The 27,430-nt window shown below is 39.6% G+C and overlaps 1 long non-coding RNA gene and 1 pseudogene across 1 annotated transcript in view; both read left to right on the top strand.

The window, feature by feature from the left end:
* LOC111762436 (uncharacterized) overlaps positions 1–27,430 on the top strand; it is a 106,191-nt gene that overhangs the window by 37,222 nt on the left and 41,539 nt on the right. The window contains exon 3 of the long non-coding RNA XR_011647765.1: positions 1,790–1,865. This is a non-coding gene — a long non-coding RNA (uncharacterized lncRNA). The remainder of the gene's footprint in view (positions 1–1,789; positions 1,866–27,430) is intronic.
* LOC101432329 (high mobility group protein B1-like) lies at positions 5,142–5,896 on the top strand (annotated as a pseudogene).

Raw genomic sequence — 27,430 nt, forward strand, 5'->3', positions numbered from 1 at the left:
TCCCGGAGACCAGGTCAGCAGGAGTGTGAGAGCCAGTGTGTGAAAGAAGCCAGGCAGTAGCCCCTTTGCACAAGTCCTCCAGAAAGGCTGCCAGGCCTTAGAAAGTATTGAGGGGCAGCTGGACATGAATCTTTCTCAAGTGCGAGCAAGTTCAGGTTTTATTCCTAATCCTTGGCTTTTGGATCTGGGTGTAGAGTGGATGCTAGAAGGGGATTCAAGGATATGCTTCCTGGAGGCAGGGCAAGATGGCATCTGAGTGAGCACACCTTATGGTCTCTCCTGCAAAGAGGCAGCCGAGTGGGGTTGGAGTCTTACTGGAGTGGGCTCTCTTGGGGTGATGCATTGCCTTCCTCCCAGTGTGGGACATGACTCCTGGTGATGAGCCTCCCTGGCACTGAGGGATTACTACCAAACATCAGCTGATGATGTAACTACAAAAAGTCCATGAGCAAAGAGGTCAACTCAGACTGGCAGAATATCTCAGCCTACATGTGATATCAGGTGTTAAAAACTGCTCTCTGACTTTGGATAAAAAGGGAGAAATGGAAAGGACAAGTGAGTTTATATGGCTAAGTGTCTCCAAAAAAGAGTCGGGAGGTCATCAGGGGGTGATGCTTATGCATGCCTCAGCAGGGTACCAGAGACACCCAAGGTAGATGGAAACCCAGGTGCTGGTTCTCCTGAGGGCTGCAGAGATCCACAGGTTCTGTGGTCAAGGCAGATGGCTCTGGAGTTCAGGGCCATGTCAGGTAGCCCTACTTTGGAGTTTCTGTTCCTGAGTGTGATGGAGCTGGACTCAGATATAACCTTTCTATACATGCCTCTTCTGTTACTTTTACTGGACCTGTGGTTGGTGCTTGTGTTGGTGTATACTCAGGAGACCTGAATCTCTGAACTGTCCGTGTGACAGCCAGACTCTGGACCTCAGCAGACTTGCAGCTCTTACCCTTTGGTTTCTTGGACTTACCCTGGCCAGCTGACAGGGAAGTGAAGAGTGACAACCACCACACCAGGGAGCTAAGAGTGCCTACAGCTGCAAGCAGGAGAATTGCATTCATCATCCATGTGGAATCTAAACCCGCTCTTGATGTAGAGGGGGACTGGACATAGCCATCCCAGGTCCACCAGATGGAGGAATAGAGTATGGATTAGAGTGGACTTACTGGTGTTCTGTTGGGGAACTATTGTGACTAGTAAGGGAAGAAATTGTAGTAATGATGTGGAGAGGGTGGCCACGGTGGCTGCTGATGGTCAGGAAATGGGAGAAGAGATATGGTGGTGTGGGGCATTTTCAGGATTTGGAGTTGTCCTAGGTGGTGCTGCAGGGACAGATGCTGGACATTGTGTGTCCTGTCGTGGCCCACTGGGTGGACTGGGGGCAAGTGTGGACTACAATATGGACCACTGTCCATGAGCTGCAGTGATTCTCCAGAATGTATTTGCCAGGTGCAATGGATGTGTCACAATGAATGGAAGAGTTTGTTGCTGTGGGAGGGATGGTGTGGGTGGGGTATATGAGGACCTCATATTTTTTTAATGTAACATTTAAAAGAAAATAAAGAAGAAAAGAAAAAAAGATATGCATCCCACTGACCCTCTCTGGGACATATTCACACCCCCCTCCCCTGCCCCCACATTCACAAGCACACCACTCAGACTTGCACTTAGACAGTCCACAGTCCCTGTACATAGAGTTCATGCCACGTAAGGGAACACTGATGTTTATAAGAACTGTAGTTCTTTACCTGAAGAATCTATTTAACCATACCTCAATCCTCATTTCTTCCAGGAGATGGAACCAGAATGACTCTCCAGACAAAGCAGCAAGAGTGCTCTGATTTTCTTATGTGGATATTTCCTCAAGAGTGAGTGATTCCAGAATATATGCTGTTTTTGCTTCCTCCTAGAGTCATTCCCAGTTACAGAAATGACAGTTTCGTACTGGATCATGCTGTGTAGTGTTTGCTCAGGTATTTTGTTCCCTTGGTGCTTTAGAAGAACAGATGGGAAACAGTGGTCAAGTCAAAGGCTCAATAAGCAAGTGTAGGGACATCTATGGAAGGACACATGCTTTGCTTGGACATAAATCTCTCAAGTAAATTTTGCTTTGTGATTACAAAATTCTTAATCAGTGGAAGAAAAAATGTTGCTGAGGTAAAGACCCCTACCATTTAGTTTATAATCTGCGACCGCCTTTTGTGGATGCCCTTTTAAATAAGGGGTCAGTTTGAAGAGGACCGCACTCAACACTTTTCTCTCCTAGGAAATTGTGTATATGAAATATATTATACATAATTAGATATCCTTATCTGAAGTCAATGGAAAGAGAAAGAAACAAAAAAGGTAACATTTATATCTTAGGCAAAGACTAGTGACCTCACCTCAGCATTAAATGGGCCACCTCATCTTCTTGGTCTTTGGGAAGCTCCACTATCAGAGTATTTCTGACCACATTAGTGTTTAACCATGAATTACTCAGGGAGTTGTCTGGCCTTAGACAGGAGAGTAGGATGTTTGGAGTTTGTGGATTAACAAGTACAGTATGAGCTGCTGCTGGGCCATCCTTACTGTAAGAAGAATAGCAAAGACAATAGGAGAAAAGAATCATAGTTAATGGCAACCTAAAGTAACTTGTAATAATCATTCCATGAATGGTTTTAAAATGCAATGACAGGGTCCCATGTTGCCTCCCATTTGTTCTGTATCTCACCTAAATTTCCAAAATTGTCAGTGTGTTCTTGACATCTTCCAGATCATTTCACCCTCCATGGATCCACAAATGCTGATCCTACAGATACCATATGTTGTACAGGAAATTCCCTAATGAATAATGACTTTGAATATTTTTTCATGTACTTATTGGTAATTAATGTATTCTCTGTAAGGTAAAGGAATGGCTCTCAAGTACCATCTTTATTTCTTTAGATGTCCTTGTCTTATTGTTGCCTTAAACATAACAACTGGTGTAGGAACTGGGGTTGAAGTTTATACCTAAACCTAGCAGGTCTACTACAATCTCTCCCTAGAGTTAACCAGCAGCATAAAAGAATTCAAGGAAGAATGCTGTTTCCATTAACTTTGGGAGGAAGCAGCCTCTGAAGGTATCTGGCCTTTCTCACTCTTGTGGTCTAATATGTCATGACTGGCCCCCTTTTTGGATCTGTTTGCCACCGTCTTCTTTATCCTTTGATTGGGAAATTGGGACCATGGACCTTCAAAATTCTAATTGTTTATTTCTTATGAATCAATGCCTTATTAGTCATGTGAGGATTTCATCTAGTTCCAACCAGGATGCTGCACCATTCTTCCCTCAGACACAATAGAATAGCAAGAGAAGTTCATGCCCTGTCAGGCAGGGACTGCTGCCCTAACCAGCAGGAAGTAACTACAGAAGAATGACCTTCTCCCCTCAGCACCCCCTTAAGAATAATGGCATGACCACCCTGAGGGGAAGTTGAGGCAGTGTAGGACAGGGAAATGAGATGAGCCACAACATGGCCAACAGACTTTGGCAATGAGACCCTACTGAGTCCTTGGCCTTGACTTTCAGGTTCCAATTGGGACTCTGCTGGGCTGAGGGGAGGCACTGCATATTCCAAACAGTACTCAACTTGGCCCCCAGTATTGTTGGGATAACAGCTTGGGCCCCTCCCATTACCATTGGTAAGGGGAGGAATAATTAATAGCTTTAAAGGTGACCACACAAGCCAGAACTCATTTTCTCTGCCTAGAGGAGCCAACACCAAATTTTTATTCTTATTTCCATCCTCTCCATTTCTCAGCAAGTTCTGTTCTTTCCCTCATTTCTAAATAAAATCTTTTTCCTGGCCTAAGTGAAAAAAGAAAGAAAAAAAAAGAGAGAGAGATTCCACAATAGATGTTAGAGATGCAGCTGTGAACAAGGTTTAGTGACTTTCACAAATGACAGTCCACTTAGCTGCAGGATATCCCCAGGGTACAGGAAGCCTGGTGTGCATTTCTGAAATCCCAGAATGTTACCCCATTAGTAAGAGACCAATATTTTCATCATTTCAGTGCACACAATTCTTAGTAATGTGCATGTTTTCAAGATACTCAGTTAAGAGAATCAAGGTGTCTTGTGGCTGGCAGGATTTTTATGTGTACATGGAAAAATTTAAAATATCAGTAAACAAACATATCTATTTTTTCTTGCTAGAGGTTATTTCTAAAATAAAGTGTTTAAATACAGTACGGGCAAAAGTTACTGATGAGTTTTTGGACCATGTGATATACGTAAGTTACTTTGGCAGATCTTTTATATGCCTCATAATAGAAAACCAATTTTTGGTAAAATTGTAGGCCCAATTAAAATGACTCTGAACCTATATCAATTGGAATCTAAAGCAATAGAAATAATGTTTTAAAAAAACACATCTAAAAATAACTGCCACCACTAAAACCAAATTAAAAGACTAAATAAAAAGAAAAATGCCTAATATGAATGATAAAAATCAATGAAAAGGCAGCAATAAAGTACAATAAGAAACTATAATCATAAGAATAATATATAAATATAAGCTTAAATTCAGAAATAAAATGCATTTGAAGACATGTAATTGAAAACACCTTTAGGGAAATGGATTTGTCTCAACTGATAGAGCGTCCGTCTACCACATGGGAGGTCCAGGGTTCAAACTCAGGACCTCCTGACCCATGTGGTGAGCTGGCCCACATGCAGTGCTGATGTGTGCAAGGAGTGCCATGCCACGTAGGGGTCTCCCCTGTGTAGGGGAGCCCCATGTGCAAGGAGTGCATCCCTCAAAGAGAGCTGCCCTGCATGAGAAAAGGGCAGCCTGCCCAGGAGTGGCACCACACATGGAGAGCTGATGCAGCAAGATGATGCAACAAAAAGACACAGATTCCAGGTTGTGCTAACAAGAATCCAAGTGGACACAGAAGAACACAAAGCAAATAGACACTGAGTGCAGACAAGGGGGGAAGGGGAGAGAAATATAAATGTTTAAAAACAAACACCTTTAAAGATAATTGATACTGAAAATATGTACACATTTAAAGGTAGTGCCTAGAGTACATTGAGCTCCAAAGAGACAGCTCCGGGCAAGTGCAAGCTGGGCGGGCACTGGGCGACTCAGAGCCTCGCGGACAAAAAGTAAGTAGACATGGGCAAAAGAGACCCTGAGAAGCCAAGAGGCAAAATGTCATCATATGCATTCTTCATGCAAACTTGCCGGGAGGAGCACAAGAAGAAGCACCCCAATGCTTCAGTCAACTTTTCAGAGTTTTCCAGGAAGTGTTCAGAGAGGTGGAAGACTATGTCTGCTAAAGAGAAAGGAAAATTTGAAGACATGGCCAAGGCAGACAAGGCCCGTTATGAAAGAGAAATGAAAACCTATATCCCTCCTAAAGGGGAAACAAAAAAGAAGTTCAAGGATCCCAATTCACCCAAGAGGCCTCCTTCGGCTTTTTTCTTGTTTTGTTCTGAGTATTGCCCAAAAATCAAAGGTGAACATCCTGGCCTCTCCATTGGTGATGTTTCAAAGAAGCTGGGAGAGATGTAGAATAGTATCACTGCAGATGACAAGCAGCCTTATGAAAAGAAGGCTGCTAAGCTGAAGGAGAAATATGAAAAGGATATTGCAGCATACCAGGCTAAAGGAAAGCCTGATGCGGCAAAAAAAAAGGGAGTTGTCAAGGCTAAAAAAAGCAAGAAGAAGAAGGAAGAGGAGGAAGAGGAGGAAGATGAGGATGAGGAAGAGGATGAGGAAGATAAAGATGAAGAAGATGATGAATAAGTTGGTTTTAGCACAGTTTTTTTTTCTTATCTATAAAGCATTTAACCCCCTGTACACAACTCACTCCTTCTAAAGAAAAAAATTGAAATGTAAGGCTGTGTAAGATTTGTTTTTAAACTGTACAGTGTCTTTTTTTGTATAGTTAACACACTATCGAATGTGTCTTTAGATAGCCCTGTCCTGGTGGTCTTTTCAATAGCCACTAACTTTGCCTGGTACAGTATGGGAGTTGTAAACTGGCACGGAAAGTTAAAGCAGGTTCTTGTTGGTGCACAGCGCAAATTAGTTATATATGGGGATGGTAGTTTTTTCATCTTCAGTTATCTCTGCTGCAGCTTGTCCGAAATAATTGTCATTCTGTTAAGTGAATACCACTCTATAATTGCAAAAAAAAAAGTTGCAGCTGTTTTGTTGACATTCTGAATGTTCTAAGTAAATACAATTTTTTATTAGTAAAAAATAAAATAAAGGTAGTGCCTAGACAAGGTGGTAGTTGTTCCCTTCCAAAATAAGAGTTTAAATAAGGGGCAATAATCAATAATCAGATGGAGAGACAAACTGGAGAAGGACCAGTGCAGTGGAGATAAGGAGTATGAAGACCCATACCTAAGAGGATATGAAAAGATCATTGCAGGGGAAGGGGGGGAAAGGGTTTGATGTTGAATATATGGGAGTCTCTTATATTGTATGTGATCTAAAACTTTTTTGAAGACAAAATTAAAAATAAAAGGGTGTAAGCACCAAGGAAGAAATGGAAGAGATTGCCTTGCCACTGTATATAGAGGGCAATACCTAGTACAGTGCTGAAAGGCAAAACCAAAGTTTTATGATATTTTTCATTTTTTTAGTACCCTTGTTTATTTTTTACTTTATTTTAGTTTTTCTAAATTAATATGAATTCTCTTTCTAATCTTTAAACCTTTTATTACTATTTCATTTTCCTATTAATTGAAATTGGCAATATATTAAACTTCTTTTTGAAGGAGTTTTGAATCACAGTAGGGTTCAACTATGGCAGGGGGGAACACTGGTTTAGGATGTCATTGATGGGAGGACACATATTTGGGAGGGAGTTCTCCAGGACATGTATATAAAAATGTTCAGATATTCATTGGGTATTGTCATAGTAGGTTGAGTTACAAACAACAACTGAGGGAGTGCTCAGTTCCTAGCTAGGGAAGCTCTGTCATTCCCCAGTGGAACAGTAACCGCTCCCCTACTGTAAGGGCAAAGACAGTGAAGAAGGCTGGTCCAATGATGGGCCCTTGATACTGATGACTGTGCTTATGATCCTGTGTGCTTGAAATTCCAGCTAGGCCTGGAGCTGCAGGGAGCCTGAGAGTTACCTCGCCACTCTCTAAGCCAAACTCAGCATATAAATGCATTACCTTCCCCACAGCGTGGAACATGACTCCTGGGGATGAGCCTTACGCCGAGGGATTACTACCAAGTAGCAGCTGGTGAAGCAACTAGAAAAAGAACTTGAATAAAAGGGGGAAATGGTAAAGACAAGTGAGTTTATATGGCTAAGAGACTTCAAAATGAGTTGGGAGGTCATCAGAGAGGTCACACTTATGCACACCTCAGCAGGATCCCAGAGACAGCTAAAGTAGATAAGACCCCAGGTAGTGTTGCTCCTGAGGGCCACAGAGGCACACATGGTCTATGGTCATGGCAGATGGCTCTGGTGTTCAGTGCCTTGCCAGTTGGCCCTAGTTTGTAATTTGTGCTCCTGAGTGTGATGGAGTTGGACTCACATGTGACCTCTCTACACATGCCTCATCTGTCACTTTTACTGAACCTGTGGTTGGTGCTGGGGTTTGTTTATGCTCAGGAGACTTGAATCTCTAGAATGTCCAAGTACTAGCTGAGCCCTGAGCCTCAACTGAGTTGTACTTACTCTCTTGTTTGTTGGACTTACCCAGGTCAGCTAATAGGGAGGTGAGAATGGTCAAACAACACAGCAAGGAACTGAGAATATCTACAACTGCACACAGGAGAATTGCATCCATTAACCATGTGGGATCTAAGCCCCCTCTTGATTTAGAGGTGGAGTGAACATCACTATCCCAGGGTCCACAGGATGGCAGAATAAAATACGGAATAAAGTGGACTTACTGGTATTCTACTACAGAACAGTTATGACTCTAGCAATGGAAGAAATTGTATCATTGAAATGGAGACAGTGTCCATGGGAATTGCTGAGGACAGGAAGGAGGAGGAAGAGGTGTGATATGTGGGCATTTTCAGGCCTTGGAGTTGTCCTGAATATTGCAGGGACAGATGGGGGACATTATATATCCTGCCATAGCCCATTGAATTGACTAGGGGAGACTGTAATCCTCAATGTAAACTGTAATCCATGAGATGTAGCAGTGCTCCAAAATGTATTCGCCAAATGCAATGAATGTGTCACAATAATGAAAGAGGTTGTTGATGTGGGAGGAGTGGGGTGGAGTGTGGGGTAATCAGAACCTCTTATTTTTTCAAATTTTTAAATTTTTGAGGTTTTTTTTGAAGATACATAGATCACGAAAAAGGTTTTAAAAAAATACGTATTCACTAAATGCAATGAATGTGCCACAATGATGAATGAAGTTTTTGATGTGGGAGGATTGGGTGTTTTAATGAAACATTTTTGTTATCTATGTGTCTTCAAAAAACAATAAAAATTTAAAAATAAATTAAAAATATATATATATAAGTGGTTTCCATGTATGAGGGACTATAGATATGTTGAGAATCATTAGAAAGAAACTTCTGGTTGTAAAGGCACACAATTCAAAATCAATGGAGTAACTGTGAAGGTTAGGCTAATGTGTCAACTCGGCCAGGTAATTGTGCCCAGTTGTTGGTCAAGCAAGCACTGGGCTAATTGTAGTACAAGGACATTTATGGACTTTATTCACCAGTGAGTTTACTACATAGATGATTACATGTGCATTAATCGGGGAGATTGCGGTCAGTATTGAGTAATGCTTTATCCAATCAGTTGAATGCCTTAAAAGGGGAAGTGATTCCATCATTCCTGGAGAATTTCCCAGCTCATGTTTGGACAACCACTGTCTCCCAGAAACTCATCAAGGACCTTCACTGGACTTTCATCAGAGCCCTTGGTTTGCAGCCTGCCTGTGGAACCTGGACTTGTGCATCCCCATGGTCCTGTGAGAGACTCTTATAAAATCTCCTAGTATTGACAGATACCTCCTGTTGATTCTGTTTCTCTAGAGAACCCTAATAGAGTAACCATGACTATCAAAAAGATATTAGAATATTGAATAGTTAAGTAGACTCATAGGTATTTTCAATCTAAAGTATGGTATGTGCACTCTCAAATAATAGGATGTTAAATGAAGGATTAATTCGAGAAACTGATCAGAATTATGTTCAAGGAATACATTTTATTCCATTATTTTCAGAAACAGGAAAATATTTTAAGAGAAGATACATATTCCAAAACTCCCAGAGCCATTTTTCCCACATTTTTGTTATGTAGTGTACTAAACTCATAAAATGTTGAAGTCGAGGCACTTTCCCTACATCAATTTTCCCATGAAAACTCTTTAAAGACAATATTCAAGAAACATTCTAATCAATGCTACCCCAATATTTTTTATTATTTAAGCAATATATTTTAAAGCTATAATATACTGATTTACATTAAATATTTTTTTAAGTATTATTTTTGTCATTTCTGTGTTTAGGTTTCATATCCTAGGATGAAACTTTTGAAATGTTCTTTGATCTTTTCTGCCACAGTGACTTTAGTTATTAGTTCTGTAATTCTTAGATTTTAGTCTTCATGGTCCTACCATAACTATTTTACCAAGATAAAATAGAATGGTAGATCTACTAACATGTGATCTGACTTCTAAACTTTTAAAAATTGTGAATAGTTTTAAGTGGATTTATATTTTACTTAATTTATTTAGCATACTACAAATGGTCTGATGATACTTGGTCATGGTTGGCACTTAGGAGTATCTATAAAGTATTTGTATAGTTTATGCACTTTCCATGGTGTAACCTTTTACTCATATGTGGCATTGGTGTGGAGAAAGTGGCCATGGTGGCTGCTGGGGGTGGGGAATGGGAGGAAGAAATGAGAGCTGGAGGCATTTTTGGGACTTGGAGTTGTCCTGGATGGTGCTGCAGGGACAGTTACTGGACATTGTATGTCCTCCCATGGCCCACTGGGTGGAACGTGGGAGAATGTGGGCTATGATGTGGACCATTGACCATGATGTGCAGCAGTGCTCAGAGATGTATTCACCAAATGCAATGAATGTCTCATGATGATGGAGGAGATTGTTGCTATGGGGGGAGGAGTGTAGTGAGGGGGGTGGGGGACCCCATATTTTTTTAATGTAATATTAAAAAAATAAAGACAAAAAAAAAAAAGATGACGCAACAAAAAGAGACACAGATTCCCATGCCACTGACAACAACAGAAGTGGAGAAAAAGAACACGCAGTGAATGAACACAGAGAAGAGACAACTGGGGCAGAGGGGGGGCAAAGGGGAGAGAAATAAATATTTTAAAAATATATATATATAAATAAATAAATAAATAAATAAATGATAGTTTATTTCTGGATAGTCAATTCTATTCCATTTGTCTATATGTCTATTATTAAGCCAGTACCATGTTGTCTAGATTATAGTAAATTTGGAGTATATTTTGAAATTGGGACATGGGACTCTTCCAAATTTGTTTATATTTTTCAGGATTGTTTTGGCTATTTTGAATATTCATGTTTGGCTCTCTTGCACTTTCAAATGAATTTGCAGTTCAATTTGTCAATTTCAGCAAAGAATTAAGCAAAACTATTTTAATAGTGATAGCACTGTAACTGTATATCAGTTTGAGTGGTGTGACAACCTTAAGAATATTAATAGTTCCACTCTAATAACATGAAATATATTTACATTTATTTTTTTAAGAATGTCATAGTTTTGAGTATAAAAATTTGCACAAATGTAAGCATATAAATTTGCATTGAGTCTTTTAATAAGTATATTGTAACAATTTTGTCCTTTTCATGCTATTGCAAATATAGTTTTCATAATTTCATTTTCAGAATGCTTATTATTAATGTAAAAATATATAATTGATTTTTTTACATTGCTCTTCAATTGTAAAATTTTGCTGAACTCATTTAGTAAATCCTGTAGTTTTTTTAGTGATTTCTTCAGATTTTCTATGTATAAGACAAAAGCATCTGAAAGTGAGGATAATTTTAATTCTTAATTTTTCAAAATGTCTTTTATGTCTATATATATATATATCTGGTTTTGGAGGAAGGTGCAAGTCAGGAGTGTGACCAAGAAAATACCTGAGCAATTTAAACCACTGTTTGGTGTCATTTTGAAGTGACTTTGTACAAATCTAGCTTGTAGTCCTGGAACACTGACCAGAGTTTCATAGGAACAAAAGGGATAAAACTTTTGCTTCTAATGTTTTAATAAGGAAATTTCTTTGGACACTAGTATGTTTTAGTATATAATACTGCTACTATAAATATCTATTTTTATATCAAACTATCACAATAATTTACTAAGAACTTATTTTCTAGTAAATGTTTTAAGTAGTTAGGAAAAATGGCTGAATATGAGTCTCCTAAAGGTCTGTATATATCTTTTTATTTTTACCATTTCATATTGGATTTTTCTTTGTAATACTTTATGTGTATGTCTCTGATGTGCCTGGTTCATTTGGTATAATTAGAGGACTGATGTGCATTTAATTTTTACTCATGTTAGACATGTAGATTCAAGGTACCCAAATCCACATACATAGATAATAAAATATTTTAAAATATATAAATTCCTTCCAGTGAATGATATATACATCAGTTATTTATGTTTATTTGTAACTCTTCATACAATATGGGTTGAATAGTACTCCAATTTCTATTTGTGATTCTTTGCATTTCTGATTGTTCAAGAGCATTCATTTTAGTATATTTTCATCTGAGCTCTGCAAGCACTTACCTCATTCAAAAGTAAGTCTCTCACATATCTTGAAAAGCACTGGAGAGAAACTTGAACAAAAAGGAAGACATGATTGTAAGTTTGGAATGCTTGAATAGTATTTAGGGCCTGGCCCCAATTTATTGTGTGACTGTGAGCAATGAAGTTTACCAGGACCTCTTAACATGTTCAGTATCCCTCTGCATATGATCTAGAACAGAAATGTATCATTATAATCATTAGGCATATAGGTACTGTACTTAATACTAATTAATGCACCAACTAATACATAAGTTTCTCTTTGAGTGGCAGTTAATAAATCTAAGCTCCAGGTTGGCCATACCATACATGTAATCTTTCCATGGGATCAGGCCATAGTGCTAATGGTTAATTTCTACTTACCTTTCTCTGGTAATCATTGCTCCACTTGGTATGCCCTTCACACAGCCAGCATGTTGCAGCACCATTGACCCTAGAGAAAAGCTAGGAAAGTAAGCTCCAGTATTCTACCAGCCAGGTGCATAGTGCCCTTCAGCACCATGAAACTGTGCCAGTCTGGAGGCACTATCCCTTGTACATCTGGCCATTTTGAGCCATCGTTGGCTGCAGCAAGAGTCTGAAACTCTCCTCCACTTTCCTACATTAATAATTAGTGTGGTCCATTGGTTCCAGTGGTTGAACACATAATGAAGCATTGCTACTAAGCATGGACTTTAGTTTACATTATAGTTTACGCTCTGCTCCACACAACTTTATAGGTTATGACAAAGTGTGTAAAGGACTGTATCTATCATTGCAGTGTTATTCAGGACAATTCCAATGTCCTGAAAATGTCCCCATGTTGAGCCTATTCTTCTCTTTCCCTCCCCTCAGAACCTCTGGTGGCCCCTGCCTTTATAATGATAAAAGTAATTCCATCACTAGAATAAAATAATAATTCTATAATTGTATAACACTGAGTCTACTCTAGTCCATTGCTCACTCCCCAATCCTGAGGATTTGGGGATGGCGATGCCCACTCTTGTCTCTAATTGAGAGGGGCTTAGATCCTATGGGGCAGATGGATGGAACCATCTTGCTTGCAGCTGCATACTCTATTCCTTGGGATGGGTGTTGTCCATCATCATCTCCTCATTAGTTGTCCCAGTTGAGTCCAATGAACTGATGAGTAGGTGTTGCAACTCTGCTGAGATTCAGGGCCCAACTAGCACATGAACAGACCAAAGATTTAAGTCTCTGGGACATATATTTAAAAGTACAATGTTAATTATAGTGTTATAGTTTCAAGTAAATGCTTTTAATTCTAATTAGTGATATATTTTATTATGACAACACTTCTGTTATAGTTGAAGGACTATATTTGTCTTATTGTTTCTAAGTAATGTGATTTTTGTGGGGGTTTTATTTTTTTTGATGCTTAGAATGAGTTTAGAGGACTTGGAATTTTTCTATTGGAAAAATTGTGGTAGAATAAATAAGTAACCCTTGGTTACAATATTGAGCCTTGATACGATCCAGTAAATCTTTCTACATGCACTTGTAAGTTTTGGTCATCCATTTATCTACATCTACCTACATAATTTTTTTGGTGAAAATATTCTGTAGTACTAATGGACTAACAAGAGTCAAAACAGTGATTCAAAATCCAATGTTTCTTATTATTCTATCATTGTTTCTCAAAATGGTTAGAAAGTCAAAGACTTTCAGAGTCATAAAAAGCCCCTTCCATTCTATGACATAGATTCTTCCTCAACTGTTGCTTTTTCTTGATTTCTGCAGCACCGTTGTTCAGATCCTTTTGGGACCTCTTTATACTTCCTTCAAATTCTCAGTTTAATATTAGTGGTTAAGCCTTTTTACTTTTGCTTTTTACCCCATCCAATCTTTTTCCTTTTGAAGATTTCTTATTTACCCACATTTACTACCCCCAAATCTGCAACTTAAGCATTGGTTTTTCATCAATTTGTTTGAATCCAACATCTACCTTTTTTCTTTGGTGGATTTACATGAATGTCCCCTCTTTGGTTCTGATGTAACATGTCTAAAATGTAATTTCTTATCTTTCTGTGAAACCAAGTGCCCTTTTGGAACTGATCTTGAAGTCTCACCTAGGCTTGGAAACTCCTATGTCATCCTTCACCTTACCCCCACCTTGAAAAATGTAGACATTCACTTGAGTTCTGCAAATTCTGTCCTTTTTAAAATTCTTAGTACCACTTCATTGCCCCATGTATTGTGTTTCTGTGTGATGGAGCTGGACTCAGATGTGATCTTTGTCCACAAGTCTCTCCTGTTACTTTTATGGAACTGTAGATGGTGCTGGGGTTTAATGTATACCCAGGGGACCTGAATCTCTGGACTGACCATGTGATAGCCAGGCTCTAAGCCTAAACAGACTTGCAACTCCTACACTCTGGTTTATTGGACTTACCCCACTCAGCTAACATGGAGGTGAAGAAGGTCAACCACCACACCAGGGAGCCAAGAGTGCCTACAACTGAAAGCAGGAGGATTGCATCCAGCATCCATGTGGAATCTAAGCCCCATCTTGATATAAATGTGGAGTGGACACAACCATTCTAAGGTCCACAGGATGGAGGAATAGAGTATGGATTAGAGTGGACTTACTGATATTCTATTCATGAACTATTGTGTTTATTGATCAAAGAAAATGTGGCATTGGTGTAGAGAAAGTGGCCATGGTGGCTGCTGGGGGTAGGGAGTGGGAGGAAGAGATGTGATGGGGCATTCGGGACTTGGAGTTGTCCTGGGTGGTGCTGCAGGGACAGTTACCAGACATTGTATGTCCTCCCATGGCCCACTGGGTGGACTGTGGGAGAGTGTGGGCTATGATGTGGACCATTGACCATGAGGTGCAGCAGTGCTCAGAGATGTATTCACCAAATGCAATGAATGTCTCATGATGATTGAGGAGGTTGTTGTTATGGGGGGAGGAATGTGTGAGGCGGGTGGGAGGTATATGGGGACCTCATATTTTTTGAATGTAACATTAAAAAATAAAGACAAAAAAAAAAAACCTCCCAACAAAAAAGAGCCCAGGACCATACAATTTCACAAGTGAATTCTACCAAACTATCCAGAAAGAACTAACACCAATCCTGCTTAAACTCTTCCAAAAATAGAAATGGAGGGAATATTACTTAGCTAATTCTATGATGACAACATCACATTAATACAAAAGCCAAACAGAGATGCCACAAGAGAAGAATACTAGAGACCAAACTCTCTAATGAACTTTAGATTCTAAAATCCTGAGCAAAATACTTGCTAAGCAAAATACTTGCTAATTGTAGCAGTTTGATATGGATATGATTTCCAAACATAGATATTGGATTAGGTTTGTAATCTGGTCTGTACCTGGGCATGATTTAGTTAGAATTAGGGCTTTGATTAGGCAATGTCTTTAGGGCATTGAGGCCCCACCCTTTAGTGGTTGGGGACTCACAAAGACATGGCAAGGGACGGAGGTGGAGGGTTCTTAATGTTGGAGTTCTGATTTTGGAGTTTGATGTTGAAGTCTTAAGCTGGAGCCCTAGGAGACGAGACAGAGCCATTCACCTAATAGTCTACAGCTGACCTTGTGGAGAGAGGCAAAGTCTAGAGAGCCTCATAGTTTATAGCTGACCTTGTGGAGAAAATGGAGGAGCTGAGCCCAGAGGAACCCAGGAAGCCTGAACCCTCACAGATAAATCAGCAGCCATCTTGCTCCAACACGTGAAAATAGACTTCAGTGAGGGAAGTAACTTATGCTTTATGGCTGGTATTTGTAAGCTCCCACCCCAAATAAATAACCTTTATAAAAACCAGTCAATTTTTGGTATTTTGCATCAGCACCCCTTTGGCTGACTAATACACTAATCATATTAAACACATCAAACAAATTATACATCATGACCAAGTGTGTTTCATCCCTGATATGCAAGGATGTTTCAACATAAGAAAATCAATGTAATTCACCACATAACAGATTGGAAGAAAAAAACCCATGATCATCTCCATAGATACAGAAAAAAAATTCAACAAAATGCAGCACCCTTTCCTGGTAAAGACATTTCAAAAGATAGAAATAGGGAAACGGACTTGGCCCAGTGGTTAGGGCGTCTGTCTACCACATGGGAGGTCCGCGGTTCAAACCCCGGGCCTCCTTGACCCGTGTGGAGCTGGCCCATGCACAGTGCTGATGCGCGCAAGGAGTGCCGCACCACGCAGGGGTGTCCCCACATAGGGGAACCCCACGCACAAGAAGTGCACCCATAAGGAGAGCTGCCCAGCGTGAAAGAAAGTGCAGCCTGCCCAGGAATGGTGCTGCCCACACTTCCCATGCCGCTGATGACAACAGAAGTGGAAAAAGAAACAAGACACAGCAAATAGACACAGAGAACAGACAACCAGGGGAGGGGGGAATTAAATAAATAAATCTTTAAAAAAAAAAAAAAGAAATAGAAGGCAACTTCCTCAATATGATAAAGGATATATATGAAACACCCACATTAACATTATATTCAAATTTGAAATCTTAAAAGCTTTCCCTCCTAGGTTGGGAATAATACAAGGAAGCCCACTGTCACCACTCCTATTTAACATTTTGTTAGAAGTACTTGCTTAAGCAATTAGGCAAGATAAATATATAAAAGTTATCCAAATTGGAAAGGAAGGGGTAAACATTTCTTTATTTGCTGATGATATAATCCTATACCTCACATCCCTGAGAAATCTGCATCAACAGTTGTAGAGTTTATAAATGATTTCAGTAAAGTGGCAATTTATAAGACTAATGTGCAAAAATCAGTAGCATTTCTGTACACCAATAATGAGCAATCTGAGAAGGAAATCACAAAAAAATCCCATTTACAGCAGCAACTAAAAGAATCAAATAAAGAATAAATTTAATGAAAGATGCAAATGCCTTTTACACAGAAACCTACCCAACACTAATAAAGGTAATTGAAGAAGACCTAAATAAATGGAAGAACATTCCTGGTTCATGTATAGGAAGACTAAACAATTAAAATATCTATCCTAACCAAACTGTTTTTCAGATTTAGTGCAATTCCAAAAAAAAATCACCACAGCATTTTTAAACTAAATTTGAAAAACTAACTATGAAATTTATTTTGAAGGGCAAGAGGCCCTGAATAGACAAACATATTTTAAAAGAAAAATGTAATTGGGTGAGCCACACTACCTGATTTAAATCATACTACAAAGCTAGAGTGTTCAAAACTGCATGGTATTGGCACAAAGATAGACATACTGACCAATGGAACTGATTTGAAAGTTCTTAGGCAGATCCTCACACAAACAGTCAACTGATATTAGACAAAGCTACCAAGCCCATTCAACTGGGAGAGAGTGGCCTCTTGAAAAAAATTGTGATTTGAGAAGTGGATATCCATATCCAAAGGAATGAGCTAGGAAAACCACCTCACACCTTATATAAAAATTAACTCTTAGTGGATCAAAGATCTAAATATATTAGCCAAGACTAAAGATCTTGGAAGATAGATAATAAAGGTAAGCATCTACAAGATCTTGTATTAGGAAATGTTTTCATGAACTTTATACCCAATGCATGAGCAATGAAAGAAAAAATAAATTGGACTGCCACAAAATAAAAAATTTGCATCTCAAAGGAGTTTGTCAAGAAAGTAAAAAAGCAGCGTTTTTAATGGGAGAAAATATTTGGTAGTCATGTAACTGATTGAGGCCTAATATCTAGCATATTTAAGGAAATACTACACCTCAAAATTGAAAAATCAACCAACAAATTGAAAAAATGAGCCAGTGATTTGAATAGACAATTCTCCAAATAAGACAGACAAATGGCTAGAAAGTACATGAAAAGATGCTTAACACCACTAGCTATTCAAGAAATGCGAATCAAAACTACAAGAAATATATAATCTTTCACCTATTAGATTGGCAACTATTAAAAAAAATAAAACCAGAAGCCTACAAGTGTTGGAGAGAATGTGGAGGAATAGGAACACCCATTCTCTGCTGGTGGGAATGTAGAATGGTGTAGCCATTGTGGAGTTTGGCAGTTCCTTTAGAAAGCTATCTGTAGAACTGACATACAATCCAGCAATCCCACTGCTGGGTATATATCCAGAAGAATTGAAAGCAAAGACATGAACAGATAAATGCACATCAGTTTTCACAATGGCATTATTCATTATTGCCAAAGCTTGGAATCAACTTAAGTACCCACCAATGGATGAATGGATAAATATATTATGGTATATACATACAATGGAATATTATTCAGCTGTAAGAAGGAATACAATGCAGTATTAGCACACAGGATAACATGGATGAATCTTTTATTTTTTATTTTTTAATTCATTTTTTAAAAATATTACATTAAAAAAATATGAGGTCCCCATTCACCCACTCCCCCCACAGCAATACTCTCCCCCATCATCATGACACATCCATTGCATTTAGTGAGTACATCTCTGGGCATTGCTGCACCTCATGGTCAATGGTCCACATCATAGCCCATACTCTCCCATGTTCCATCCAGTGGGTCATGGGAGGATCTACATATGAATGAATCTTGAAGAACATATGTTGAGTGAAGCAAGCCAGGCAGTGAAGGACAAATATTACATGACCTTACTCATATGAATGAAATAAGTTGAGCAGACTCACAGAGGTAAAATCTTGAAGATAGGTTAAACAGAGTTACAAAGGGAGAAGAAAGTTGTGAGCCAATGCTCTTATGGGAAATATGTATGATATATAGAAGTGTATGTATGCAGTGAAGGGGCATGACAGTGGTACAGTCAAGCTTTTGGATTGGGCAATCCTGCATTGTCAGGATGAGATGATAGGGAGGGTGGGTTGGACTGTCCATGGAACTAGGGTTTGGATTGGGGGAAGGAGCAAGTGAACACTAGAGATGGAAAGATATGTAGTTAAAATTACAAAATTGAGTTTTTGCCAACATGGCAGGAGAGAGTTCCTGGTTTAGGGTGTTGGCTGTGGCAGCATTTGGGACAGGGTACCCTTGGGGCAGTCTTCTAGGGAGTGTTAGATTGTTCTTGTCATAATTGGTTGTGTCAGTGGTGGAGGCCCATATAATGAGTGGGAAGGTGTGGGATTCCCATTTGGAAGTCTTGCTATATGCTCAAATAGAGGGGTGGGAGTCTCTTGAGAGCATTAACAGTGCTTAATAGGGGAGGACAGGTAGATACAACCCCAGGTATTGGTTCTTTTGAGGCATAAAGAGACCCACGGGTTCTATGGTCATGGCAGAAGGGGTTCACTGCCATGACAGATGGCCCTTCTTTGGAGCTGGTGTTTCTGCGTGATGGAAATGGACTCAGAGGGGATCTCTTTTCACAAGACTTGCATGCTACTTTATTGGAATTGTAGTTGGTGCTGGGTTTAAGATATATGTAGGGGATTTGAATCTCTGGACTGATAATATGACACCCAGGCCCAGAGCCTCAACAGACTTCAGCTCCTACACTTTGACTTATTGGACTTACTCCACTCAGCTAACATGGAGTTGAAGAAGGTCAACCACCACAACATGGAGCCTAGAGTGTCTACAACTAGAAGCAGGAAGAGTGCATCCAGTACCCATGTGCAATCTAAGCCCTCACTTGACATAGGTGTGCAATGGACACAACCAATCCAATGTCCACAGAGAAAATGTGGAATGGGTGTGGGAATGGTAGCCATGGGGGCTGCTGGGTGTGGGGAACGGGAGGAAGAGATGAGATGTGGAGGCGTTTTCGGGACGTGGAGTTGTCCTGGATAGTGCTTCACGGACAATTACGGGACACTGTAGATCCCCCCAGGGCCCACTGGATGGAACGTGAGAGAGTCTGGGCTATGATGTGGACCATTGACTATGGGGTGCAGTGATGCTCAGAGATGAACTTACCAGGTGCAATGGATGTATCACGATGATGGGAGAGAGTGTTGCTGTGGGGGGAGTGGGGGGCGGGGGTGGTGGGGTTGAATGGGACCTCATATATTTTTTTTTATTGTAATTAAAAATAATAATAATAAATAAATATTAAAAAAAAAAAAATAGGGGAGGACAGAGCCGGATGTCAAACCCTCAATGTTGTTGCAAATATCTATAAATCTTGATCTTAAGGAGTAAAGCCTGGTGGTTGAAATGGGTCCAGAGGGAAGAGAGGGATAGAATAGATGGAATATGAAGCATTTGGGGCAATGGAAGTGTTCTACCTGATCTTGCAATGATGGCTACAGGCCATGTTAAATTCCCTCAAAATTTATAATAGTGTATTTTCCAAAATGTAAACTATTGGCCATGGTTAGTAGCTATGTTCCAGTTTGTATATCAATTGTAACACATATACTGTCCACATATAAAATATTATTAATAGGGGAAAGGGAAAGGGGGGGAGGATACTGGGTATATGGGATACACTATATTCTTTATGTGAATTTTCTGTAACCCAAAAATTAATTGAAGATAAAATGAAAAAAATAAGACATTGGGTGAATAAATGGGAAAAATGTCACTGAACTTACAAGAAAACAGATCTTAGAGTTATGAGACACATAATGTCAAGAATTTCTTAAATATTTTTTCATTATATTTATTATTCCAGGTCTCTTAAAAAATTTTTTTTTTGTATTTTAGTACTAATTTTTCAAATTATCATTATTATTTTATTTTCTTAGTAACTATATTTGGCTATTTTATGGCTTCATTTATGAAGAAGTTTTGGCTAACTTAAGAGTTACAACTATGACAAGGGAGGATCATTTATGCAAGGTGTCACTGATGGGGAATAAATTGGGGAGGGTAACCTGGGCATACATATAAGGCATATAAATGTCACCAATTTTTCAGGGGGCATTGCAAAAGTGCATGAAGATTAACATAATATCTGAAAGAATATCAAACTCCCAACCTAGGGATCTCTGCCATATTCTCTAATGGAACAGTAAGAATCCTCTGAATGTAGGGGGCAATGACTAGTGAAGGAAGATGGTCCATTGATAGGCCCTTAATCTATTTTTTAATTTATTTTTTAATTAATTTATAATTGTCTTTTTAAAAAGATACATAGATCACAAAAAATGTTACATTAAAAAATATAAGAGGTTCCCATATATCCCCACACACACACACACCCCACTCCTCTCACATCAACAACCTCTTTCATCATCGTGGCACATTCATTGCAGTTGGTGAATCCATTTTGGAGCACTACCATAACCACATGGATTATACTTTACATTGTAGTTTACACTGTCCCCCAGTCCATTCAGTAGGTTATGGCAGGATATATAATGTCAAACATCTGACCCTGAAATATCATTTATGACAACTCCAAGTCCAGAATATGCCCCAACATTTCTCTTCTTCCCTATCGTTGCCCTCAGCAACTACCATGGCCATTGTCTGCACATCAGTGATACAATTTCTTCCGCTGCTAGGGTCACAATAGTTCAATAGTAGGATACCAATAAGTCCACTCTACTCCGCATTTTATTCCTCCATTCTGTGGGCCCTGGGAAGATGATGTCCACTGCACCTCTCAGTCAGAAGGGACTTACATCCCATATAGCTGATGGATGTGATTCTCCTGCTTGCAGTTGTAGGCACACTTGGCTCCTTGGTGTGGTGGTTGACTATCCTCACCTTCCTGTTAGCTGATCTGGGTAAGTACAATGAAATGGAGAGTAGAATTTGCAACTGTGCTGAGGCTCAGGGCCCAGGTGGCACATGTCCAGTCCAAAGCTTCAAGTCTCCTGAGAATACACCTAACCCAGTGCCAACCACAGGTTTTTTAAAAACGACAGAAGAGGCAAGTATAGAAAGGTCACATCTGAGTCCAATTACATCACATTCAGGAGCACAAATTCCAAAGTAGGGCCCACTGACAAGGCACTGAACTAGAGCCTTCTACTATGACCATAGAACCTGTGTGTCTCTGTAGACCTTGGGAGCACCAATACCTGGGGTTGTATCTACTTTGGCTATCTCTGGGATCCTGCTGAGATGTGCATAAGTGCAATCCCTCTGATGACCTCCTGATACATTTTGAAGTCTCATAGCCATATAAACTCATTTGTCTTCACCATTTCCCTCTTTCATTCAGAGTCTTTTTCTAGCTTTATCACCAGTTAGTGATTGGTAGTAATCCCTCTGTGCCAGAAAGGTTCATCCCCGGGAATCATATCCCACACTGGGGGGAAGGTAATGCATTTACATGCTGAGAGTGGCCATATTTGAGCAACATGGAGTATCTCAGGAGGTAACTCTTAGGCACCCTGCAGCTCTAGGCCCACTTGAAATTTCAAACACTTAAGCTCATAAGCAAAGTCATCAGTATCAAAGAAAGGCACATCATTTGAAGTTCCTTCTTCACTGGTCTTTGCCCTTGCACTTGGGGGACTGTTGCTGTTCCATTGGTGAATGTGACAGAGCTCCTCCCTCAGTTGTCATTTGTCCAACTACTATGAAAATACCCAATGAATATTTGAACTTTTTTATATGCCCTATATACATGCCCTGGAGAACTCCCTCCCAACCACATGTTCCCTTTCAATAACAGCACACAACAGTGTTCCTATTCTGCCATAGTTGCACCCCTCTGTGATCCAAAACCTCTGGAAAATTGAGTTCTAATATAATGCCAAATTCAATCAATAGGAAAATGAAATAGTAATGATAGGTTTAAAGATTAGAAATAGAATACATACTAATTTAGAAAAACTAAAATAAAATGAAAAATAAATTGGGGTATTAAAAAATGAAAAATATCATAAAACTGTTTTTGACATTTTGCCTTTCATCACTATAATAGGTGTTGCCCTCTTTGTACAGTGGCAAGGCAATTGCTTTCATTCCTTCCTCAATGTCTGCATCCTTTTTTTGTCTTTATTATTTAATGTTACATTAAAAAAAATATGAGGTCCCCATCACTCCACTCCTCCCCCCATAACAACAACCCCCTCCATTATGCACTTGGTGAATACATCTCTGAGCACCGCTGCACCTCATGGTCAGTGGTCCTCACCATAGCCCACACTCTCCCACAGTCCACCCAGTGGACCATGGGAGGAAATACAATGTCCAGTAACTGTCCCTGCAGCACCACCCAGGACAACTCCAAGTCCCAAAAATGCCCCCACATCTCATCTCTTCCTCCCACTCCCTACCCCCAGCAGCCACCATGGCCACTTTCTCCACACCAATGCCACATTTTCTTCTATTACTAATCACAATAGTTCATGAATAGAATATCAGTAAGTCCACTCTAATCCATACTCTATTCCTCCATCCTATGGACCTTGGAATGGTTGTGTCCACTCCACTTCTATATCAAGAGGGGGCTTAGATTCCACATGGATGCTGGATGCGATTCTCCTCAAACGTGACCAGTCTCGAAGCCAAACTCAGCATGTAAATGTGTTGCTTCCTCCCAGCGTGGGGCATGACTCCCGGGGATGAGCCTCCCTGGTGCTGAGGGATTACTACCAATTACCAGCTGATGATATAACTAGAAAATGACCTTGAATAAAAGGATCAACTCGGACCAGCAGAATATCTCAATCTACATATAATACCAGGAGTTAAAAATGCATCCTTTTTTTTAAATTTTTAATTTTGTCTTCAAAAAAGTCTTAGATCACAGTAAAGTAACATATATAATATAGGGGGTTCCTATATATCCAATATAAAACTCTTTTCCCCCTTCCCCAGCAATGAAATTTTCACATGTTCATGTTATATTTGCTGCAGCTGATGTACAGGTATGGAAACATAGCCACAAAACATGATTCCATTTGGGTTTTACATTATGGTTTACATTTTAGAATGTACACTTTTCTAAATTTTTAGTTACATTATGGTTTACATTCTAGATTGTATACTTTCATAAATTTTTGGTGAAATTTAACATGCCCTATATCCGTCATTGCATGATCTTGTGGAACACTTCCATTGCCCTCTAGTTACACCTGCCTCCATCTATTCTATTCCTCTCTCCCCTCCCCTCAGGGCTCACATAACTAATCTTCACTGATTGAAGGACCAGATGCACAGTTACTTTCAAAGATGCTGAGGGCTTGACACACTAGACTGTTCTTCCCCAATGAGAGCCCCCGGGGGCCTTCAAGCAAGGCAGGAATTCCCCTACTGAGCTACAGCAGGTCTATAGGCTAAATAGGCCACTGAAAGCTTATCTGGCTCTTCCTGCCCCAATTTCTTTTAGGCAGTTGGACTCCTAAAACAGTTTTCAGGAGTCAGGCTAGTTAGGAGCCTGTGTCTCCCTCCCCTTGACCAAGTTCCTTTTTCCCAGGGCAGCTGGGTGTGGCAGCCTGCCTGATCAGAGTCCTTCTTCCCTCACCCCAGGGCCACCTCGGTGTGGCTGATATCCACCTCAAGATTGAAAGGGGGCTCAGGTGCCCAAACCCACAGAAAGGAAACCACTCTCCACCCTTAGCCAGACCCCCCTTCCTCCAGGGAATTTCCCCTCCCACTCAGCTGGCCTTTGTGAGCCAGGGGTTCCACAGAAGTTATTTGCCTTGAGGGTAGGATTTACCCAGGCTTTTCTGTCCACAGGGATGATCAACTCTTGGTTTTACCTTGGGCTCTTTATCTCTCTTGTCCAGCTCCCTCCTGAGTGATGCCTGCAGGCCTGCAGCCTCCTGCTGTGTGGATTCCTAGACAGCTCACTCAGATGAGGCCCCTGCCCCCTCGCTGCCATTTTTTGCAGAAGAACTGAGCAGTGCCCACCTATATCAATGCCATTTTCCCAGACTAGTATCTAAATTATCAATTTTTAATCTGCTCAGTGAATAAAAGGAAAACATGAGAATGATGTCTCACGAAATAGAGAATATCAGTAAAGAGCTATAAAGTATAAAATCAACAGGAATGGAAATTCTGGAGTTGAAAAGTACAATCAGTGATATGAGAACTTCTCTAGAGGTGGTCAACAACAGTTGTCTCCCTGAGTAAAGACCCGAACAACTCTCTCAGCAGCCTGGAGAGTGCACCTTGCTATTTAAGTCTTTCCTCACCTAGATCGTGTCCATTCCAAAAGATGTAGCAGTGAGACTGTTAGAGGTTTGCAATAATTAACAAGCTGTATCTCAGTTTCCCCTGATATTTATTGGGAAAAGGCAAATCCCCTCTCCTGTGTCTGAGGGCATGGCAGGCATTTTCCCACAGGTTAAACAAGAAACCTCATAGGGATAGGAATAGAGGGAATTGGAGATCTTTACTACCTCTACCTGCATATCAGAGGAAAACAGGGATGGAAACCTTCACTATTTACATATCCTTTCATCCCTACAAATGAAAAGAAACATCTTCTCCTGCAGCATACCAAGAAGCCATAAACTCCCTCAACCCCCTCCCAGTACCTCACTCAGACCCTCAACTCCCTCCCACTATCATTTCCCTGCCTAGAAAAGTTCTGTATAAATTCAAGTCCCCCCTGTCTCCTTCCAGGAGTGGGCTGAAGTCTCTCTTCAGACCCCGACCATGCTGGTGGGTGGACTGAAGCCTGTTCTTCAGAACCCCTCCATTGGGAGAGCTTCTCAATAAATACATATTCTGTCTGTGGTCAATCAGTCTCCGTGTCCTAGCCGGTTTTTCTCCAACAGAGACTTTCTAGTTTTCTTATGAATTTTACTGGTCACTAATCATGTTGAATGAAGTGTCATACCCTTGCTTATGCTTAACTCACTGCAGATCCAATGATTTAGGGTATACGGGAGAGGGGAGATGGTCAATTATTTGTTCTTTCAGAGACCTCTACTTCCTTCTGAGAACCCAAGACTGCACCCAGCCTGAATGAAAATCCTCCAAAGCAGAGACACAGCACTGCTGTCAGAGATATTCTACATCCTTGCCTCTGAGTCCCCAGGAGACTTCCAGAAAATAGTGACCCTCCATTAACAGGGAGAATTACAACCCAAATTTCTGTGAACCCAGTATCCCTTAGGTTCCCACAAATTCTTACTTAAGCCACATCTCAGTGAAAGCCCTTCTATTATAAATTAATCTTTCCCAGTCTCACAGAGGAGAAAGGTGATTGTTTTGTCTATTCAAGTCCCTTATGATGCCATATAAATTTGAGAATTGGTTTTTCCATTTCTGTAAAAAAAAATGGCTGCTGGGAGTTTTTTTTAAAGACTGATTTATTACCACCACCCCCCCTTTGTTTGCTCATCTTGTTTTAGGAACCAAACCTGAGCCTACCATATAGCAGGCAGGTGCCCAATCACTTGAGCCACCTCTGCACCTTGCTGTGATTTTTGTAACTATTTTGAATCTGTAGTTCCTTGTGGGTAGTATTGATACTAGAACAATGCAGTGTTATCATCCTTGAACAATCAATGTCTTGCTATATGTTTAGGTCTTCTTCAGTTTCATTCAGGAGTGTTTGCAAGTGTTCCAGTATTTCTATCCGTTCATTACATTCATTCTTAGGTATTTTATTTGTTAGCCTGCTAATTGAATGGACTTTGAAAAGAAGTCCATTTCAGGTTTATTTTGTGTTTTTTTTTTTTTTGCTGTACTATATAAACAAAATGACTTTTTTGTGTGTATCTCATACAATCCAAGTTTGCTTAAAGTCTATATTGTTGCATTAGTTATGTTGAATCTTCTGAAATTATGTGTTTAAAAGCTTATGTCGGCAGTGGATAAGGATAGCTTTACTTCTTCCATTCCAATTTGGATGACTTTATTTATTTTTCTTACCCATTTGCTTGGCAAGGGCTTTAGGTCCAGTGTTGAAAAGCAGTGATGAAAGTGAGCTAACTTACCTTGTTTGTGACCTGATGGGAAAGATTTTCAGTATTTCACTGTTCAGTATGATGTTAGCCATGGGTTTTTTATATGCAGTTTTGAACATAGAAGAATGACTTCCACAGATTGACTTAGTCAGCAGCAGAAAGTCCCCAGGTTGTTGGCTTCCTGCAAGTGCATTTCTCAAATCCTGGAATGTGAGTTAATTGTAGGATACCTACATCTTTATAGTTTTGAAGAACTTAATTCTTACTAATATCCATATGTTCAAGTTTTAGTAATAAGATCATGGTAGACAATACCTGAAATATTTTGATGTGTTCTTAAATTTTAAAAATTCAGTGAAACCAATTAAATGAACTTTTCTTTTAGAGGGTATTTATAAAGTAGTACTTTTAATGGAGCAAGGGCACATATTAAGCACACTCCTTGGGGATCATGGGAAATATAAAGATTACTTTGGGGGTGCTGGTGTGTGTGCCTGATGATACGTATTATGCCATATGGTGGTAATATTGAAGTCCAAATATAAATGACTCTGAACCTATGTGATTGTGAATCAAAAGCAATAGAAGTTTTAAAGAGTTTCCTGAATATGAACTGTGATTGCTAACACCAAATCTGTTAAAAAAAAAAAAAGATATAAAACATAGAAAGTTGATAACTCTTTAGTTATTATAAAATAAGAGAAACTAAAATCTAATGATTGTAGGGATACAATAAATATAAATATAAAAAATTAAGGTAATTCACAAAGGAAATACAGCTTAAGTTATTCAAATAACATAGATAATTGATTTTTAAAATATATAGACATTTATGGATAAATGATTTTGAGAATATATAGACATTTATAGGGATTGACTAGATTTTGGCAATGTGGTAATTTTTCTCTTCA

Source organism: Dasypus novemcinctus, chromosome 29 (genome assembly GCF_030445035.2).
Source record: "Dasypus novemcinctus isolate mDasNov1 chromosome 29, mDasNov1.1.hap2, whole genome shotgun sequence".
In the NCBI taxonomy this organism is placed as follows: Eukaryota; Metazoa; Chordata; class Mammalia; order Cingulata; family Dasypodidae; genus Dasypus; species Dasypus novemcinctus.